We start from the raw sequence: 17,725 nt of genomic DNA, 5'->3' as shown, positions 1-17,725 counted from the left end.
ACTGGGGACAAAATGTTCAAATATATGAGCCTCTGGGGGCCATTCTCATTAAAACCTCTATAGTAATGGTTTTGTCAATTTGTGTATGCATACTTCAAACCCATGTTTTGTTTTTTTGTTGCTAATTTTGAAATTGAATTCCACTTACAACATTTCTCCCTTCCCTTTTCTCCCAGCAAGCCCTCCCATATACCCCTCCCTTCTTTTCTTAAAATTCATGGCCTCTTCTTTAATTTATTGTTATTGCATGCATCTATGTATTGTGTGTGTGTATATATATATAATTTATATTCTTAAATATAATCTATCTCATTCACATAATGTGTTGAATTTCTGGCACTTTACAACCAATTATTGTGCTCTCCTTTGGGGAGGACCATCTCTCTTGTTCCCAGCTTTTACTTGGTTCACTAAACTACTTTTATGTAGAAGTAAAGGTCCCGCCTCTGAGAAAAAGGTATCGGACGGGTCTGATGCTCTTTGGGTGGATGACACCTAAATGAACATCTGTACAAAGTCCCAATTTATTTCTAATATCAGAGATCAGACCTCTACTCTTGCCTGATGCATCTAAAACAAAAAGGGGGAACTGTAGAGAGCTGCGGAATGCTATGCCTTAAAGATGGAGCTGGTTTCCGCCTTCCACCTTCCCGATGGTGAGTGCTCTCTGTCACGAACAACTCCACATTTGGCTAAGGCCGAGGATCTGGCTTGCTTCCATGTAGGTGGACCTATCTGCATTGCCCCCGTGGCACGCCTGGGTTGGCTACCCAGAGGCTATTTAAGCTGTGGGCTGGCTTTCCCCGGGGTCCAAGGATTGTTCAATGTTCCTGAATAAACTGCATTGAAAAAAAAAGAAAAAAGAAAAAAAGAAAATACATTTTCCCTTATATAATAAAAAAAAAAAAGAAGTAAAGCCTTGTGGGTTTTCACCCATCCAGTTGAGGGTGTTTGTTAGTGTCATCCTTGTCTACCTCATGTTTAGTCATATTGGTGAGACATCATTGGTATAGCTGTTATTAGAGAACCGAATCTCACAGTTAAGTCCTTCATCCTCTGGCTGTCAGTCTTTCCCCCTTCTTCTGCAACATTCCCTCAGCCTTAAGTATGGGAATGTTTGACAGATGTATCCATTGGGACTGAAATCCACAACTCTGTATATTAATTGGTTTCTCCATCTGTTGCAAAGTTTCCTTGATGCAAGGTGAAGATTACACTTATTTGTGACTTTAAGGACAAATATTTATAGATTGTAATTGGTGACTATGCTATTTTGGTAAATTCTTGACTGTAGATTCTTCTCTAATAACCATGACTTCACCAGAAAAGAATAGTTAGTGAGATTTCCAACACCAGGCTTGGTATTTCTTTTGTTGAGTGGATCTTAAATCCAATTAGACAGTAGTTAGTTAGTGTCAGGTATGTTTGCCACTACTTCATCTGAAGGGTTATTGTGCAGTATTTGTCATTGATGTGGTTCATCAAGGTTTCAGAGCTGGGTAGGAATGTCGGCTGCCTCCCTCTTTGAAAGCTTGCATGGTGCTCTCTTGATACCATGAAAGGTAGTTCTCAGGGAGAGGGGCATTCTGGTCATATCTAGGTTAGGACCCCCAGGGACCTGTTTATGAATTACATGGTGTCTTTAACAATAGGGATTTACCTTTAACCTCTAGGGGATAACCAAATGCAACAGCAATAAATTGTATATTTGGGGAGTTTCTTTAACAGCTCTGGCCAACTATCAAAAAAGAACTTCTCATGTCTGGTATTGGGATTTTTTGTTAGGTAGCATGGTCTTTGGCTCTTGGAGAAAGTACTGTCAGCCTAGATGAAAAAAAGTTGATTAATACTATATGTTTATATTTATGCATTTAACTACATGCATTATGGGGGTTTTGTTGTAAGTAAAGAGTAATAGTATGATAGCTTCTTGTGGACTTTCAGCCATCCATCTTATTGTTTTACCTACTTACCTCCTCCTATATTTATGTCTCTGACCGTCCCCTAAGAAGCCCTGTCCATTTCCCGTTTCTCCTATCAGACCACTTGTATCCTGCTATTCTCTTTACCATTCTACCACCACAGTGGGAATGGTTTTTTGTTTTTTTTTTCTGAATTGGTATAACATTGCAGGTAAATGTGTATTCCAAACTCAAGCACTTTAATTTTGTATTGCAGTACTGATATGATACAAATTTTATGGCTTACAACACTGAAATGTTATTACTTTATTGCTTTTAAAGGCCAGTCTTCTGAAATGTATTGTACAGCATTAAAAAAAATGGTGCTACAAGAGCTACATTCCTTTGGAGAGCTTTTGGCAGCAATCCATACCCTGTCCTTTTATAGTTTTTGTATGACTGGTTGGTTACATTCTTTGTTTTTTTTTGTTTGTTTGTTTGTTTGTTTTGTTTTTTGTTTTTTTTTTCCTTATGGCACTTGAGATCAAACTTGGTATTTTATTGTGCTAGTCAACTATGTACCCACACTCATTTACAACTTCCTGAGACCACAAAGCATAACTTGGTCCATGTTCTCTTCCTTCATTTTCAAAGCCAGTAACATAGGAGTTTCATTCTAACACTCATTCCTAATTCATACTTGACCAATCTATATCATTAAAGATACCCTACCATTTTAGAATACTTTGTCCCATCATCCATATACTTTTTGCTATATGAAGTAATATATTAAGATATTTGTGGGTTTCAGTTACTAGGACATGGATATGTTGGAAGAGAAGGGCATTATCCCATCTTCTAGAATATGTGGTAAGCAGCTGTGATGGAAATATTTAGATTCCTCTACTTTTCTACTCAGTCTTTGCTATTAGTTTGACTAAAATGTACTTTTGTTCTAAGTCACCTATTTATTTAACATATAGGGCTTGTAGGATGCTTAGTCTTATTCACAAGCCTATTTAAATCTATATTTTCCAACCTCCTGTAAACATTCAAATTAAATCTCTTGTGAAAATGAAACTGGAAAATGCCTGAATGGAAACTTTTAATTCAGCACCTGTTCATAATTCTAGTTTCTTCTCTCTCCATTCTATTTTCCCTCTCCTCTCACTCTTCTGTTTATCTTTCTGCTATCACCCATTCTAATATTTATAATCCAGTACCCCTAACTTTATCATTATATTTTATGATAATCATTGCCTTCTTTGCAAGTGTTTCATGTTTGCTTTATTAAAGTTAGTAACTCCAGAGAAATAAGTGGTTCCAAAAAGAATAGTGATACATATTTCTAACTTCCCAGGAATAACCAATGTAAGAACAATTTGAGTGATAACCTCCTTTCCTACATGAACCAAATAAAATGTATCTCAAGACAATGGTATTTTGTGTTCTGACTGTGATATACTACTCCTTGAGTCAGGGCCTGGGCATGTGATTTGTTTTGACTCGTGAGTTTTTGCAGATGTGATACAAAAACAGATAGTTGAAACATACTTAAGAAATTGGATTTTATTGTTTCAGAAAGGAACATGAGAACATATCAGGACTAATTTTGGAAAATAAGAAACAGGTAGAGAGGAAATAGCTCAAGCAAGTCAACCAATATAAAGCATTCTAGATCAGCTAAACTATATCATAAAATTTATTACTTTATTGATTCAGGTAACCAAGAATTTGAAGTGGCTTCCACTGGAATAAATCCAGATTACCTTTGAACAAACAAACGATTTGCAAAGCACCTGACCAACCACTACCGTGGTTAAGATACTTGAGCAACAAACGTTTCCTGTTCAATGATACTGAGACTTCGTTGTTGGTTGCTATGCATCACGCTTGTGGCAATAATTTGAAAACAAAACTTTGTGATGAAAAATATTTATCTTGCCTAGTTTTTCTCAGTGAGCTAACAAAGTTTCTATAGGCTCTCTTCACTCAGTTGTTTGCTTCTTCACTGTGCTCTTGGTTTTATTCATCGACTTTCTTTTCATAAACTAACCTTGACATTTTTTGCCTTTGCAGTTATTGTAAATAGAATTGTTTTTCTGATTTTTTCTCAGTATGTTTGTTATTGATGTATGTATGCACGCTCATGCATGCATAAAAATGATATTTGCATGTTGGTTTTATATGCTGCTATTTAGCTGAAAGAATTTATTAGATCTAAGAGTTTTCTGGTGGGGTGTTTAGGTCTGTTAAGTATAGGATCATATCACTTGTTTTACTTCAATAGCATTTTTAGCTTCTCTTCATCACTTTAGTAAATCTGAATATCTGATGACACACATTAGTTTGTATAGTTGTACATACAGAGATCTGGGGGTTTGAGTGAGTTTTATACATGATCAGTATAATTTCTTTCTATTCATTTAAGACTGGTTTCTCTCACTAAAATTTTATAATTTTCTGATTAGAGTTTATGTACATTTTAAAGGTTTTAATTTTTTTATTTATACCTAGGTGGATTATTCATCCATACATGCATGATGGCATCTGAAGACACCAGAAGAAGATGTAATTCCCCTAAAGCTGGAATTATGGCAGTTGTGATTCAACTTGAAAAGATGCTGGGATCAAACTCTGGTGCTTTGCAAAAGCACCAAATACTTTTAACTGCTGAGCTATCACTCCAGTTTTTGTTGTTGGTGGTGGTGGTGATGGTGTATTTTGTTTATTTATTTGTAGTCACCAGAGTGTAATTTTATTTGTCTTGAGAATAGATTTTTATACAAAATATAAACTCTCACAACTCCACACAGATTCTCCTCACCTCCTCATCCATCCAAATCCATACCTTTTCTTACTGTCTAATTAGAAAATCGATTTCTAAAACAATAATAAGAATGCATAAAATAGGGGGATCCAAGCTGGCAGAATTGACCATGCAGGTATCTGAACAGCAGCTCAGCAGTGAGAGCAGAGTGACCGCAGGCTGTACTGTGGAGCCCAAAACCCTAGAATCTGTCTTTCTCAGGTGAGAGGAGAATCCACGGGGGTACCTGAAGGTCCATCTTCAGGCCACTCAGCTAATACCAGTAAAAATTCCCAGGCTCCTGCCCGGCACTACCACAGCCCTGGGCTACCTGCCCAATCCCACCATCTACAGATAACTCTCTGGGTTCTGACCCTGCAGCCCTAGGCCACTCGCCCAAACTCAACATCTGTGATTATATCCCTGCGACCAGCAGCGGCAGAACATGACAGGAAGAGGGAAGGGGTTTCTGCCCTACAGCCATAGACCACCAGCCCTAACCCACCGGGATGGGTGGTGGAAGCTCATTTTTCCAGCCCTTTACTCTGAGGTAGTGTTTATCTTTTTTGCATAGGTGTGTTTCTTGGATGCAGCAGAAAGTCGGATACTGTTTCCAAAACCATTCTGTTAGTCTGTGTCTTTTTATTGAGGAGTTGAGACCATTTATGTTGATAGATAATAGTGACCATTAACTGTTAGTTCCTTTTATTGTGGAGTTGGTGGTCTTACTATGATTCATTGCTTTTTTCTTTTAATTTTTGTTGGGAAATTATCTGTATCCTATATTTTCTTTGGTGTAGTTGTTTTCATTGGATTGGAGATTTCCTTCTAGTATCTTCTGTAGGGCTGGGTTGCTTAAATTTAGTTTTATCATGGAATATTTTGTTTTCTCCATCTATGTTGATTGAAAGCTTTGCTGGGTATAGTAGTCTGGGTTGGCATCTGTGTTCCCTTAAAGATTGCATGACCTCTGCCCAGGCCCTTCTGGCTTTCATAGTTTCTGATGAGAAGTCTGGTGTGATTCTTATTGGTCTACCTTCATATGTTACTTGACCTTTTCCCTTGCTGCCTTTAATATTTTTTCTTTGTTTTGTAGGTTTAGTGTTTTGACTATGATGTGACATGAAGTATTTCTTTTCTGGTCTAGTCTATTTGGTGTTCTGTAGGCTTCTTGTATGTTTATGGACATCTCTTTCTTTAAGTTGGGAAAATTTTCTTCTATGATTTTCTTAAAAATGTTTTCCAGTCCTTGGAGCCTGGAGTCTTCTTTTTCATCTATCCCTATTATACTTAAGTTTCATCTTTTCTGGCATCCTTGATTTCTTGTTTGTTTTGTGTTTGGAACCTTTCTGATTTTACCTTTTCTTTGAGGGAGGAATCAATTTCAGCCAGTGTATCTTCAGCACCTAAGATTTTCTCTTCCATCTTTTTTATTCTATTGGTGATGCTTACCTTTGTGGTTCCTGATCTTTTCTCTAAGTTCTCCAGTTCCCAGGGTTTTCTTTATAGATTCTAGTTCTGTTTTCATACTTTGCACCATTTCCTTCATCTGAGTGACTGTGGCTCCTATTTTTTTGTTTGTTTCTTCTCTATATGTCTCTAATTGTTCCTGTACGTGGGCAGTTATAGTCTTCTGTATTTCTTTGAGAGCTCTGTTCATTTCCTCTTTTTGTTCCTCTAATAACTGCATAAGCATAGCTTTAAAGTCATTTTCCTGTGTTTCCGCTGAATTAAAAAATCCATTGAATTTGGGGGTTGCTGGTGGGTCCATGGTGTCCTGATTTTTGTTGGGTGAGTTCTTATGCCTACCTTTGGCCATTTGCTTATATGAGATCTTCACTGTTTTTTTCCTTGAGTCTGAACTTCAGACTGGAACTGTCTTTCTCTGGTCTCTGGAGTATTCTTCACAGGGAGGTCCAGTGGTTTGAGAATGTGTGTTGCTGATTATGTTGTTTTACCTAAGGGAGGAAAACTGCTGGCGCAGATTCGTTATTGTGGGGGGAGGGGTACGAGTGTGTGTGTGTGTGTGTGTGTGTGTGTGTGTGTGTGTGTGTACGCATGCGCGTGCTTGTGTGTGCTTGCGTCTTGAAGGTGGGTGCTAGAGAGTGTAGGTGCTTGGGATATGGGGGTTGGGAGCAAGCGCAAGAGGGGATGTGGATGCTGGAGCAGGCTAGGAAGCGCAAATTGCCGGCACAAAGCGCCTGCATAGGTTCCCTGAATATCCAGTGGTCTCCAGTCTGTGGAGGGCTCTGCAGGCTGGACTCTGAGGTCTGAGGCTGACACTGCGGGCAGGACAAGTACTCTGTGGTGGGCTCTGTGTGTCCAGCCCTGTGCTCTGTGCTAGAAGCTGTGAGCACAGCAGGCTGGGCTCTGCTCTCTGAGTTGACAAGGGCTATGTGCTTCCTCTACTGCTTCCCCTTCAGGCAAGGCTGGTGATGGGAGGTCGTGGGGGAAATGTCGGGGATTTGAGTGTTCTCAGACTCAAATATCAAGGAGGGAGATCTGTGCTTAGAGCAGGCAGCACCGTGTGCAGGCAAGCTGTGTGTGCACTGCGAGGTGCCTCCTCTGCTTCAGCTGCTACTTCCAGTAACTCCGGTAACTCCGTTGCAGCTTCCCTCTTGGCTGCTGTACCTCTGCCTCCTCTGCTGCCCTTGCAGGCTTGGCCACCTCTGGCAGTGTTTCCACCTGCCCGTTACAGGGAAGTACCCGGGAATGGATTCCCCAGGAGAAGTCCACGGAGATATCCGTGGTTGACCTGTGTCCTGTTGGACTCAGATCAGGGTTTGTTCCCCTTCTCCCCGGACTCCTTGTAGAGTTGTTTTGGGTTCCACAGCCCCTTGACTCACCAATTCGGAGTTTCAGTTCCTCTGAATACAGTGTGCACTGGTCGCCACCATCTTGGATCCCCCCTAAAATAGACTTTCAACCAAAATTAATCAAAAGAGATGGAGAGGGACACTTCATTCTCATCAAAAGAAAAATCCACCAGGAGAGCATCACAATCCTGAACATCTATGCACCAAACACAAGGGCTCCTGCGTTTGTCAAAGAAACATTATTAAAGCTTAAATCACACATTGATCCCAACACCTTAATAGTGGGAGACTTTAACACCCCATTCTTGCCAACTGAAAATCACTGAGACAGAAGATAAACAGAGAAATAATGACAATTATACAGGTCTTAAATCAAGTGAACCTAATAGATGTCTACAGAAACTTTCACCCAAACACAAAAGAGTATACCTTCTTCCCAGAACCTCATGGAAAGTTCTCCAAAATTGACCATAGTTGGGCACAAAGCAAGCTTCAACAGATAGAAGAAGATTTAAATAGCCCCTTGTATACTATCAGAGCACCATGGTATAAAGCTAGACCTCAACAATAAAAGAAATAACAAAAAAGCCTACAACCACATGGAAATTGAAGAACTTGCTACTCAATGACACCTGGCTCAGGGAGGAAAGAAAGAAAGAAATTAAAGACTTCCTAGAACTTAATGAAAATGAAGGTACAACTAATCCTAACTTATGGGACACAATGAAAGCTGTGCTAAGAAAGTTCACAGCACTAAGTGCCTTCATATAGAAATTCAAGGCATCTCATACAAACAACTTAATGGCACATCTGAAAGCACTAGAAAAAAAAAAGCAGACACAGCCAAGAGGAGTATACTGCTGGAAATAATCAAACACAGGGCTGAAATCAATACATTAGAAACAAAGAAAACAAAGAATCAACAAAACCAAGAGAAGGATCTTTGAGAAAAGCAACAAAATAGACAAACCCTTAGCCAAATTAACTAAAAAGCAGAGGGACACTGTCCAAATCAACAAAATCAGAAATAAAAAGACACTGAGGAAATCCCAGGAATCATTAGGTCCTATTTCAAAAGCCTATATGCAACAAAATTTGAAAATGTAAATGAAATGTACAATTTTCATAATAGATTCTATTAATCAACACTGAATCAAGATCAGGTAAATGTAGATGCTGAGACTTATGGGCAACCTTTGGGCAGAGTGCAGGGACTCTTAGGAAAAAAGTGGGAAAAATAACATCTGGAGAGGACAGGAACTCCACAAGGAGAGCAACAGAACCAAAAAATCTGAGCACAGGGGTCTTTCCTGAGACTGCTATTCCAATGAAGGACTATTCATGGAGATAACCTAAGACCCCTGCACAGATGTAGCCCATGGCAATTCAGTATCCAAGTGGGTTCCATTGTAATAGGAACAGGGACTGTCTCTGACATGAACTGATTGGCCTGCTCTTTAATTACCTCCCCCTGAGGGGGAAGCAGCATTACCAGGCCACAGAAGAAGACAATGCAGCCACTCCTGATGAGACCTAATTGACTAGGATCAGAAGGAAGGAAAAGAAGTCCTCCCCTATCAGTGGACTTGGGGAGGGGCATGCATGCAGAGGGTGGAGGAAGGGAGGGATTGGGATGGGAGGAGGGAGAAAACCACAGGGGGGATACAAAGTGAATAAAGTGTAATTAATAAAGAAAAAAATCAGGTAAATAAATTAAATAGTCCTATAATGCCATTAAAAATCTCCCATCCAAAAAAAGCCCACAGCCAGATGGTTTCAGCACAGAATTCTACCAGACCTTCAGAGAAGAGCTAACACCAATACTCTTCAAACTTTTCCACAAATAGAAACAGAAGGAACATTACTGGCCTTCTTCTATGAGGCCACAGTCACATTGATACCTAAACCTCACAAAGACCCTACAAAGAAAGAGAACTTCAATCTTGCTTACGAACGTTGATGCAAAAATACTCAATAAAATACTTACAAGCTGAATCCAAGAACACATTAACGATATTATCCACCACGACCAAGTAAGCGTCATCCCAGGCATGCAGGGGTGGTCCAACATTTGGAAATCCATCAATGTAGTCCACCATATAAACATACTGAAGAAAAGCCACATGATTATCTCGTTAGGTGCTGCAAAAGCATTTGACAAAATTCAACCTGTACATGTTTAAAGTTGTGGAGAGATCAGGGATATAAGGCACATACATAAACAGAGTAAAAACAATATATAGCAAGCCTATAGCCAACATCAAGCTAAACAGAGAGAAACTTAAATCCCACTGAAATCAGAGACAAGGGGAGGCTGCCCACTCTTCTCCTTATCTCATCAACATAGTACTTGAAGTCCTAGCTAGAGCAATAAGACAACTAAAGGAGATAAAAGGGATACAAATTGGAAAGAAAGAAGTCAAAGTATCACTATTAGCAGATGAGATGATAAAGTACATGAGTGACACCAAAAATTCAACCAGCCTTCAGCTGATAAACACCTTCAGCAAAATGGCTGGATACAAAATTAACTAAAAAAATAAAATCAGTATCCCTTCTGTATATGAAAGACAAAAGGGTAAGAATGAAATTAGCGAAACTACACCCTTCACAATAGCATAGTGTGACTCTAACCAAGCAAATAAAAGACCTGTTTCTTCAAGTCTCTGAAGAAAGAAATTGAAGAAGATATCAGAAGATGGAAAGCTCTCCCACATTCATGGATTGGTAGGATTAACATAGTGAAAATGGCCATCCTTCCAAAAGCAATCTACAGATTCAACGCAATTCCCATCAAAATGCCAACACAATTCTTTACAGAACTTGAAAGAACAATTCTCAATTTCATATGGGGTAAAAAAAAAAACAGAAATATTAAAACAATCTTGTGCAACAACACATTCTTTGGAGGTATCTCCATTTCTGATATCAAGCTATACTACAGAGTAGTAGTACTAAGAATTGCATGGTATTGACATAGAAACACAATGATGGATCAATGGAGCTGAATAGAAGACCCAGAAATAGACCCACACACAGACAGATTCAAAGAAGCCAAAACTATACAAAGGAAAAAAAAAAGACAGCAACTGCAAAAAATGTTGTTGGTATAACTAGATGTCTACATGTAGAAAATGCAAATAGATCCATATTTATCACCCTGCACAAAACTAAAATCCAAGTGGATTAAAAACCTCAACATAAAACCAGACACACTAAATCTGTTAGAAGAAAAAGTGGGGATAACCCCTGAATTCATTGGTACAGGAGACAACTTCCTGAACAGAACACAAACAGGCTCTAAGAACAATAATAAATGGGACCTCATGAAACTGAAAAGCTTCTATAAAGCAAAGGACACCGTCAGAACAAAACAACAGCCTACAGATTGGGAAAGGATTTTCACCAACCCTATATCTGATCGAGGGCTAATATCCAGAACATATAAAGGACTCGAGAAATTAAAAAGCAACAAAATAATCCAATTAAAAAATGGGGGTACATAGATAAACAGAATTCTCAATAGAGGAATATCAAATGGCAGAGAAAAATTTAAAGAAATGCTCAACGTCTTTAGTCATCAGAGAAATACAAATCAAAACGACCCTAAGATTTCACCTTACACCCATCAGAATGGCTACAATAAAAAACTCAAGTGACAATACATGCTGGAGAGAATGTGGAGAAAGAGGAAACTTACTCCATTGCTGGTGGGAATGTAAACTTGTACAACCACTTTGAAAATCAATCTGGCTCTTTCTCAGACAATTAGGAATAGTGCTTCCTCAAGATCCAGCTATACCACTCCTAGGTATATATCCAAAAGATGCTCAAGTACACAACAAGGATATTTGTTCAATGATATTCATAACAGCTTTATTCCTAATAGCCAGAATCTGGAAACAACAATCAATTGAGGAATGGATACAGAAATATTGGTACATTTACACACTAGAATACTACTCAGCAATTAAAAACAAGGAAATCATGAAAGTTTCAGACAAGTGGTGGAAACTGAGTGAGGTATCTCAGAAGCAGAAAGATAAACATGGTATATACTTCACTTATAAGTAGATACTAGACCTATAATATAGGACAAACATATTAAAATCTATACACCCAAGGAAGCTGGGCAAGAAGGAGGACCATGGGTAAGATGCTCAATCCTCACTCAGAAAGGCAAAATGGATGGACATCGGAAGATGGAAAAAGCAGGAAACAGGACAGGAGTCTACCACAGAGGTACTCTGAAAAGCTCTACCCAACAGGGTATCAAAGCAGATAATGAGACTCATAGCCAAACATTGGGCAAAGTGCATGGAATCTTATGAAAGAAAGGGGGGATAGAAAGACCTGGAGGGGACAGGAACTCCATAAGGAGAGCAACAGGACTAAAAAATCTGGGTCCAGGGTTTTTTTCTGAGACTGATACAACAACCAAGGACCATTGATGGAGATAACCTAAAACTCCTGAACGGATATAGCCCATTGCAGCTCAGTCTCCAAGTGGGTTCTATAGTAAGAAGAACAGGGACTGTCTCTGACATGAAGTCAATGGCTTTGCTTTTTGATCACCTCTCTCTTAGGGGGAAGCAGCCTTACCAGGCCACAAAGGAAGACAATGCAGACAATCCTGATGAGACCTGATAGGCTAAGGTCAGTGGGAAGGAAAGGAGGACCGCCCCTATCAATGAACTTGGAGAGGGGAATGGGAGGAAATGAGGAAGGGAGGATGGGATTGGGAGGAAATGAGGGAGGAGGCTACAACTGGCATACAAAGTGATTAAACTGTAATTAGTAAACTTGTACAACCAATATAGAAATCAATCTGGCACTTTCTCAGACAACTAGGAATAGCGCTTCCTCAAGATCCAGCTATACCACTCCTAGACATATATCCAAAAGAGGCTCAAGTACACAATAAGGACATTTGCTCAACCATGTTTGTAGCAGCTTTATTTGTAAGAGCCAGAAGCTGGAAACAGCCCAAATGCCCCTCAACTCAAGAATGGATGCAGAAATTGTGGTACATCTACACAATGGAGTATTACTCAGCAATGAAAAATAAAGAAATCATGAAAGTTGCAGGTAAACAGTGGGACCTGGAAACGATCATCCTGAGTGAGATATCCCAGAAGCAGAAAGACACACACAGTATATACTCACTCATATAGACATATAACATAGGATAAACCTACTAAAATATGTACATCTAAAGAAACTAATCAAGAGAGAGGACCCTGACTAAAATGCTCAATCCCCATCCTGAACGGCAAAGAGGAAGGACATCAGAAGAAGAAGAAAACAGGAAAAAAGCTAGAAACCCGCCACAGAGGGCCTCTGAAAGGCTCTGCCCTGCAGACTATCAAAGCAGATGCTGAGACTTATGGCCAACTGTTGGGCAGTGTGCATGGAATCTTATGTAAGAAGTGGGAAATAGTAAGAGCTGGAGAGGACAGGAACCACACAAGGAGAGCAACAGAATCAGAAATTTGAACACAGGGGTCTTCCCAGAGACTCATACTTCAACTAAGTACCATGAATGGAGCTGACCTAGAGCCCCTGCACAGATGTAGCCTATGGCAGTTTAGTATCCAAGTGGGTTCCATATAAATGGGAAGAGGGACTGCCTCTGACATAATCTAATTGGCCTGCTCTTTGATCACCTCCCCCTGAGGGGGGAAGCAGCCTTACCAGGCCACAGAAGATGACAGTGCAGCCACTCCTGATGAGATCTGATAGACTAAGATCAGAAGGAAGGAGAGGAGGACCTCCACTATCAGTGAACATGGGGAGGAGCATGCGTGAAGACGGGGGTGGGATGGAGAGGAGAAGAGGGAGGGGCTTATGGGGAATACAAAGTGAATAAAGTGTAATTAATAAAAGAAGAAATATAGGAAGAACATTAGTAGTAAAGGACACAACATTATAAAAAAAAAAAACTAATTCATTCATATTAATGATCAGCCAGAGGGTTAATTAGCTTTAAGCCACCTACATCAGTGATGTTTGTTACTAGATGATAGAAATTTAATAAAAAGTATATTAGCCTAAAAAATTAATTAAAAAATCTCAATGGATGATGCATGCTGGAGAGGATGTAGAGATAGGGGAAACTCCCCGCCCCCCCGCCCCTCTGTTGCTGGTGGGAATGTAACCTGGTACAACCACTTTGGAAATCAATCTGGCTTTTTCTCAGAAAATTAAGAATAGTGCTCAAGATCCAAGCACACAACTCCTAGGCATATACCCAAAAGATGCCCCATCATTCAATAAGAACATTTGATCAACCATGTTCATAGCAACTTTATTTGTAATAGCCAGAATCTGGAAACAACCCAGATGTCCCTCAGTGGAGGAATGAATACAGAAAGTGTGGTACCTTTACACAATGGAATACTACTCAGCAATTAAAAACAAGGAAATCATGAAATTTGCAGGCAAATGGTGGGAACTAGAAAAGATCATCCTGAGTGAGGTAACCCAGAAGCAGAAAGACACAAATGATATATATTCAGTTATAAGTGGATATTAGCCATATAATATAGGATAAACATACTATAATAAATAGTCCTAAAGAAGCTAAACAACAAGGAGGACCCTAGGTAAGATGCTTAATCCTCATTCAGAAGGGCAAACAGGATAGACATCAGAAGTAGGAGAAGACAAAGAACAGGACAGGAGCCTTCCACAGAGGACGTCTGAAAAACTGTACCCCACTCCTAAGATGTTGAAGGAGATAGTGAGACTCATAGCCAAACTTTGGGTAGAGTGTCAGAATCCTTATGGAAGAAGAGGGAGATAGAAAGACCTGGATGGGGCTGGAGCTGCACATAGAGAACAATAAAGCCAAAATACCTGGGACCAGAGAGGCCTGCCGAGACCAATACTCCAACCAAGGACTATGCATGGAGAGGACCTAGACCCCCTGTTCAAAGGAAGCCCATTGGCTACTCAGTTTCCAAGTGAGTTCTCTAGTAAGGGGTACAGGGACTATCTGACAGCTGCTGGCTCTTTGATCACTTTCCCTTTTCATAGTTTTTTACTTATTTGGAGTTAAGTTTTCTGCAAGGGTGATAAGTATGGATATATTTTCTTTCTTATACATTTAGCCACTTAGTTTCACCAGCACCATTTGTTGGAGATGCTGTCTTTTCCCAGTGTGTAAAACCATAAATTCCATAAAACCTTCAAAATTTGTCCTGATTACAAGTGTAGGGATTAAGATGAAGCAGAAATTTAGGGAATGGCAAACCAATAACTGCCCAACTGGGGACCCATTCCATGGGAAAGAGTCAACCCCTGATGCTATTAATGAAAGTCTGCTATGCTTGCAGACAGGACTCTAGCATAACTCTCTTCAGAGAGGTACCATCCAGCAGCTGGTGGAGACAGGTGCACAGCCAAACAATAGGATGAGCTCGAGGGGTCTTGTAGAAGAATGAGAGGAAGGATAGAGGGAGCAGGGGGGGATCAAGGATACCACAAGAAGACCTACAATATAAACTAACTTGTATCCATGAGGGCTCACAGAGACTGAAGCAACATGAGTATGCATGGGATGAACCTAGACCCCCTACACATATGTAGCAGATGTTCAGCCTGGTCAACATGTGGGTCCTCCAACAATGGGAGTAGGGGCTGTCTCTGACTCTGTTACCTGCCTTTTGGATTGCTTTCCCCTAGCTGGGCTGCCTTGTCAGGCCTCAACGGGAGAAGATACATTTAGTCCCATTGAGACTTGAGATGACAGGGTACGTTGGTACACTTTGGGGGCCTCCCCTTCTCTGAGAAGAAAGCAAGGAGGAGAATGGGAGAGGGGCATGAGGGTGGGATTGAGAGGAGAGGAGGGAGGGGGCTAAGATCAGGCTGTGGTACATTTACACAATGGAATACTACTCAAATAATAAAAATCATGAAATTTGCAGGCAAATGAATGGAACTAGAAAATATTACCTAGTGAGGTAATCTAGACCCAAAAAGATACACACAGCATGATGTGCTCACTTATCAGTGGATATTAGCCATATAATACAGGATAACCAGGCTACAATCCACAGATTCAAAGATCCCAAGTAACAAGGATGGTCCAAAGGTGGATGCTTGAACCTCACTCAGAAAAAATAAAATAAAGTGAACAGCTGAAGTAAATGGGAGCAGGGAACTGGGTGGAAGAGGGATAGAGAGGGGAACAGGGGTGGGAATCAGAGTTGAGGATGGGGGAAGGCTAGAAGAGAAAATGCATTTTTTTTTTCTTTAGACCAGTGTTATTTGGTTTTTCCCTAGATCCCTGGGTTATCTAGTCTCAGATTCTTGGTCACCCACGTGGTGTCAAGTAGTCATTCCATATCACAGAGTGGGCCTTTTGTCAACTCTGTTGTCTGTTGATTACTTCCATAAGCTTTGGACCACCACTGCCACGGCGTATCTGCAGGAAGTTCACATTGTAGATAAAGGGTTTGTTCCTGGCTTGGTTTATGGTAGCCTACAGAATATCTTCCTGTGCCACTGATGCCAGAAGGCTCTATATAGGCACCAGCTCAACATCTCCTTGTAAGTAAGCATTGCCTTCAGCAATAGGAACTTGCTGTCAATTTGTGGAGAGCTACCTATAGTCTTGTGTTGCTTGAAAGTTCCTGTGGGGGCCCTTCCGCCAACTACTCAGTTAGATGTAACCCAGTCCCGGTACTGGAAGCTTTATGTTTTTTTCTTCTCTCCTTTTACCCTACTTGTCCTTTGCCCATATACTATAACTTCTTGTTTAGTGTTTATGGGATTCCTGAGTGTGCAAATGAGTATGTCTCTGTTTCTTGTGACTGGGCTGTTTTCCTTCTGTTTGTTTTGTCCAATTGTTTTGTTGTTTTTGTTTTATCTTATGGTATGATATGATATGATATGATACGATATGATATGATGATGCATGGTTTTTCAGTAAAAGCCTATTTGTTTTCTAATGAAAGATAGAAAGGGGGTAGATTCAGATGTGATGAGTAGTGGAGAGGACCTTGGAGGAATAGAGGGGGGAGGAAACATAATCAGGATATATTGTGTGAGAAAAAAGATCTATTTTCAGTATAAGGGAAAATGCCTGTTGAAATATATAAGTATAAGTAAGTAAATTTTGGAACTGAATATGATAAACTATTATTCACGTATTTTTGAAATAGGTTTAAAGTCATGATAAAATATACACATCCTAGTATAGGAGAGATATGTGCAAAAATGACATTTCATGTTTTAGAATGGTGTCAAATGTTTGAAAATAGAGAGAAAACTAGAAGATGAATATGGTCATTAGTCATTCCTGTTTGGAGGTGATGAGTAACTCCTTTAGTCATAACCAGAAGATAAGACTTCTCTTGAAGAATAGCTCCATAACGTATTTTCAGTATTTATAGGATAGACACCAAAGTGGAAAGATTTGCTCTATTATATCCAAAAGAATGTCAGGCATGGGCTCCTTGTGTGGTGTGGGTCTAAAATTGAACCAGTTATTGGTTGACCACTCACACGAGTTCTGCATCACCTTTACCCCACCAAATTTCACAACCATGAAAAGTTGTAGGTCTAAGGTTTTGTGACTGGGTTGCTGTCCCAATCCCTCCGATGGAAAGAACACAGCACTTGCCAGTATCTGCTCCTGTAGCAAGAAGCTTTGATGCTGAATGTGAGATTCATTTATGCTGCCACAGGTAATGAAAGCAATTTTTTATTAAATTTTTATTTTTTATATTAATTTCAGCTTATTCACTTTGTATTCTAGCTGTAACCTCCTCTCTCCTTCCCTCCCAATCCCGTCCTCCTTCCCCCATCTCCTGCTATTCCTATCTCCAGTCCACTGATAGGAAAGGTTCTCCTTCCCTTCCATCTGACCCTCGCTTATCAGGTCTCATCATGACTAGCTACATGGTCCTCCTCTGTGGCCTGACAAGGCTGCTACCCCCTCAGAAAAGGGGTGGTCAAAGAGCCCGCCACTGAGTTCATGTCAGAGACAGTCCCTGCTTCCATTACTAGAGATCCCACTTGGATATTGAGATGTCATGGGCTACATCTCTGCAGGGGTTCTAGGTTATATCCATGAATGGTCCTTGGTTGGAGTATCAGTCTCAGAAAAGACCCCTTAGCCCAGATTTTTTCATTCTGTTGTTCTGTTTATGGAGCTCCTCTCCTCTCCAGGTCTTACTATCTCCCCCTACTTT

This window comes from Meriones unguiculatus, chromosome 10, assembly GCF_030254825.1.
Source record: "Meriones unguiculatus strain TT.TT164.6M chromosome 10, Bangor_MerUng_6.1, whole genome shotgun sequence".
Lineage (NCBI taxonomy): Eukaryota > Metazoa > Chordata > Mammalia > Rodentia > Muridae > Meriones > Meriones unguiculatus.
Note: the sequence above shows the minus strand (reverse complement) of the source record.